Below are 5,012 nucleotides of genomic sequence, written 5' to 3'. Positions count from 1 at the left end.
GGCGGTGATGGGGTGGTGAGTGGTGGCGGGGGAGAAGCGGTGGTGGGGTATGGCTGGCAACGGCTGGGTGTTTGGGTGCGGGGGCTGCGGCGCTAGTAGTAGGGAAATGGGGGAATTAAGGGGGTTTCGTGACCTAAAAAGGTCACGTGAGGTCTCTGGACGAGTGCGCTCGAGCAGCATTAGTGTGCGCTCGATCGTACTCGTGCAGAGGATGGAGTGGAGTGGTGGGGGTACCCTCGAGCGCTCCTGAAGGTGCGCTCGAGCGCATTCGTGCACGTGTGTGTTGAGTGCAGAGCATCTGCGCTCGATCCCACATAGGGTGGGCTCGAGCGTAGGCCCATGTTCTGGGATCGAGCGCACCGTGTGTGCGCTCGAGCCCAAGGTGTCAGTGCCCTAATTCAAAAAATAGACGGGATCCGTCAAATGGATGGATTCCATGTTTGTACCTGGCTTGAAATGCTAGATGCAGGACTTCAATCTTTGACCGTTGACCTTGAACAGAGTGCCATTCTTTGGGTCCCGCAACTCGACAGCGCCATGGGGCGACACCGCGGTGACTATGAAGGGGCCGTCCCATCGGGAGTGAAGCTTGCCAGGGAAAAGCCAGAGTCTGAAATTGAAGAGCCATACTTTCTGGTCTCGAATAAATGTCTTGGGCAAGATATGTTTGTCATGAAAAGCCTTAGTCCACTCCTTGTAAAGGCATGCACTATCATAGGCATCTCGCCGCAGCTCCTCCAACTCTGTCAACTGAAGTCTCCGGTGAGAACTGGCTGCTTGCATGTCGAGATTGAACTGCCTGATTGCCCACAGAGCGTGTGTTCTAATTCCACAGGGATGTGACATGCCTTGCCATAAACCAGCCTATAAGGAGACATTCTAATGGGAGTTTTGTACACTGTGCGGTAAGCCTATAATGCATCATTGAGGCGCAAGGACCAATCCTTTCGGTCTGGCCTAACTGTTTTCTCCAGAATATGCTTAATTTTCCGGTTAGACACTTCCACTTGGCCACTTGTTTGAGGATGGTAGGGAGTGGCTACCTGATGTGTGACAGAGTACTTAAGAAAACGGTTGCAAAAGTGTCTACCTCCATCACTGATGATAGCCCGAGCAGTACCAAATCTGCTAAAAATGTTGGCTTTGAGGAACTTCACGACAACCTTGTGATCATTGGTCTTTGTGGCAATAGCTTCGACCCACTTAGAGATATAATCCACTCCCACCAAAATGTACTCATACCCGCAAGATGGTGGGAATGGACCATGAAGTCAATACCCCAGACATCAAAAATCTCGACAATAAGGATGGGGTTCAATGGCATCATATCCCTCCGAGACATCGCTCCTAGGAGTTGACATCTCTCACAAGCTCGGCAGAAGTCATAGGCATATTTGAACAAGGTGGGCCATGTGAATCCGCATTGTAGAACCTTGGCTGCTGTCTTCCTGGCACTGAAGTGTCCCTCACAAGCTAGAGAATGACAAAAGGTAAGAATGCTGGAAAATTCACTCTCAGGGACACAACGTCGGATGATCTAATAAGCACAATACTTGAACAACTCTAGATCTTCCTAATAATAGAATTGAACTTGCTTGAAGAAGCGGTCCTTATCTTGCTTAGACCAATGAGAAGGAATCCGACCTGTAGCTAGATAATTGACAATGTCGGCATACCACAGCGGATTTCTCGGAGTAATTGCCAATAGTTGCTCATCTGGGAAAGAATCATGAACGGGAACCGGCTGGGGTGTCTCAAATAAAATCCGTGACAAATGGTCAGCAACAACATTTTCAGTGCCCTTCTTGTCCCGAATCGATGTCAAATTCTTACAGAAGTAGTATCCAGTGGATTAACCACGGCTTTGTTTCCTTCTTGGCCAGCAGATGTTGTAGAGCAGCATGATCAGAAAAAATTATAACCTTTGATCCCAGAAGATATGAGCGGAATTTATCCAGAGCAAATACCACAGCTAGTAATTCTTTCTCAGTGGTTGTGTAATTGACTTGAGCATCTATCAACGTCTTGCTAGCATAATAAATGACATGAGGAAGCTAGCCTACCTGTTGTCCCAAAACTGCACCCACAACATAGTCAGATGCATCACACATGATCTCAAAGGGCAATGACCAGTCAGGCGGCTGCCTAATGGGAGTAGAGGATAATAGGGACCGGAGCTGCTGGAATGCTTGGTGACATGCTTCATCAAAGTGAAAAAGGGGCGTCCTTAGCAAGCAAGTTACATAAGGGCCTTGAGATTTTGCTGAAATCTTTGATGAAACGACGATAGAAGCCGGCGTGCCCTAGGAAAGAATGGATCTGCTTCATTGAAGTGGGTGGTGGTAAATTTTCAATGAGCTTAACTTTGGCCCGGTCCACCTCAATACCTTGTTTGGACACTAAATGGCCCAAAACTATACCTTCCTGGACCATGAAGTGGCTCTTCTCCCAGCTCAAAATCAGGTTAGTTTCTTTGCAACGTTGAAGCACAAGTGATAGATTATGGAGACATTTATCAAAAGATGATCCAAAAACAGAAAAGTCATCCATAAATACCTCCAAAATTTTTTTCGCCATGTCGTAGAAGATAGACATCATACATCTCTGGAATGTGGCAGGTGGATTGCATAAGCCGAAGGGCATGCGTTGGTAAGCAAAGGTGCCGAATGGACATGTGAACGTCGTCTTCTCTTGGTCTTTGGGATCAACTACAACCTGATTATACTCGGAATAGCCATCTAAGAAGCAATAGTAGTTCTGGCCATCAAGACGCTCCAAAATTTGATGAATGGGAGTGGGAAGTGATCCTTCCAAGTATGAGAATTGAGCTTCCAGTAGTCAATACAGACACGCCATCCTGTGGTTGTACGCTGTGGAACCAATTCTCCAGTAGAATTCTCAACAACGGTGATGCTTGATTTCTTTGGAACCACTTGAGTGGGGCTCACCCATTTGCTATTTGAGATGGGGTAGATGATGCCTGCATCAAGTAACTTGACTACCTCTTTCATTATTACTTCCTTCATGTTGGGATTCAACAGGCACTGTGCTTCCCGGGAGGGTCGAGCATCTTCTTCCAAATGGATCCGGTGCATATAGATAGAGGGGTCAATGCCTTTTAAATCTGCCACTGTCCAACCAATAGCCTCTTTATACTCCTTTAACACTGCGAGCAGACTGTCTTCTTGGTCTTTTTGTAAGTCGGAAGCAATGATGACCGGCAGGGTGTTGTTAGACCCCAGAAATGCATATTTGAGCTTTTCTGGCAAGGGCTTCAACTCAAGCTTCGGTGGAGACAGTAGGGATGGAACAGGAGGAGTGCTTGATGTCACAGGTAGGGGCTCCTTTACTACTCTCCATGGATGGAAATCTGCACTAGCGGCTGTTTCTAGCAATTCATGGACCTTTTGAATGTACTGGTCGGTGTTGAATTCTTCAAAGTCGAAATAATTCAGGCAAGCTTCCACTGGATCCTTTGTCAGGAGACTGGGTAGTGAGTCTTCTATATATTCATCAATGCTATCCAAAAATAAACACTCATTTTGATCAGGAGCATGCTGAAATGCAGTAAAGATATTCAATCGAACCTTCATATTGCCAAATGAGATCTCCATGACTCCAGTTCGATAGTTGATGCATGCATTTACTGTGGCTAAGAATGGACGCCCAAGGATGACAGGAACCAGCTTCTCAGAATTGGGCACAGGCTCAGTATCAAGCACTATAAAGTTAACTGGGAAGAAAAATTTATCCACCTAGATGATCACATCTTCTACAATCCCTCTAGGCTTCTTAATTGACCGATCAGCTAGTTACAGAATTACTTTGGTGGGCTTCAGCTCACCTAGGCCCAGCTGCTGATATACTAAATAGGGAAGTAAATTCACTCCAGCTCCCAGATCTAAGAGTGCCTTATCAATCTCTCTTTTTCCGATGATGCATGAAATTGTAGGAGCCCCGGGGTCCTTGAACTTCGGAGGAGTGTTGTGCTTAATCAGAGAACTTACTTGCTTAGTCAGAAGAACTTTCTTGGGGATGTGGTTTCTAGTCTTCCGCTTTCGAGTACACAAGTCTTTAAAGAACTTGGCATAGGTAGGCACTTGTGCAATGGCATCAAGAAGGGGAAGATTGATTTTTACCTATTTGAACATCTCCATCATTCCTTGTATTTTCTCTCCTTGTTTCCCAAAGTGGGAAGGTGCCTTGAGACATTCTGGGAAGGGGGCCGGTGGCTCATATGGGATCTCTGGAGTGGATGCTGCTGATGATGAAGCCTCATTGCTTACTTGCTTGCTTTTATCATTTTGCAAATTCTGTGCAACCTCCTTGTGTTCATCCTTCTTCTCCTCTACATGATTGTCAACTATTTTGCCGCTTCTTAAGGTGGTGATGGCTTGAATTTGCTGATGGTATGAAGTGCCCTCATCGACCATGTAGTGCCCCTTAGGGTTTACCACTGGCGGACTTGGAAGCTTTCCTTCGTCTCTTCTGTTGATGGTGTTGGCAAGTTGTCTGACTTCAACTTCTAGCTTGGCAATGGATTGGGAATGTGAGTTGACTATTTCCTCTTAAGATTTGATTGATTGCTTTATCTCGCTGGTCAGCTCAGTCACTGCTTTTACAATCCGATCCTCAAAATTAGACTCTAAGGGAGCCTGGTAGTGCTGCTGTGGAGGCCGATAAGTGGACTGAGGTTGGTAGGGCTGCCTGTTGGATTGAGAGTGATTATGTGGCCCTAGGGATGAGTTGCTTGAATTCTTCCATGAGAAATTTGGATGATTTTGCCACCCGGGGTTATAGGTATTGGAGTACGGATCATTACCCGGTCTGGAGAAAGCTGCATTAACCTGCTCATTAGAAATGTCAGTATAATTTCCAGTAACAGGGCAGTTATTTACATGATGCATAGGACTGGAATAGAATGAGCATGCTTCAGTGTGTGTGTGAACAGCATTAGGAGCAAAACCAGCAGTCAACAGAACTTGTTCTAACTTCTTGGTGATAGCCTCAAC

The 5,012-nt window shown here is 46.1% G+C and overlaps 1 pseudogene; it reads right to left on the bottom strand.

The window, feature by feature from the left end:
• Window positions 1-911: 911 nt before the first annotated feature.
• Window positions 912-4,433, bottom strand: LOC148586219 (uncharacterized; annotated as a pseudogene).
• Window positions 4,434-5,012: the final 579 nt, after the last annotated feature.

Source organism: Corylus avellana, chromosome 4, assembly GCF_965113065.1.
Source record: "Corylus avellana chromosome 4, dhCorAvel1.hap1.2, whole genome shotgun sequence".
In the NCBI taxonomy this organism is placed as follows: Eukaryota; Viridiplantae; Streptophyta; class Magnoliopsida; order Fagales; family Betulaceae; genus Corylus; species Corylus avellana.
The sequence above is the reverse complement of the archived record's forward strand: the minus strand, read 5'-3'. Positions and strand labels throughout refer to the sequence as shown.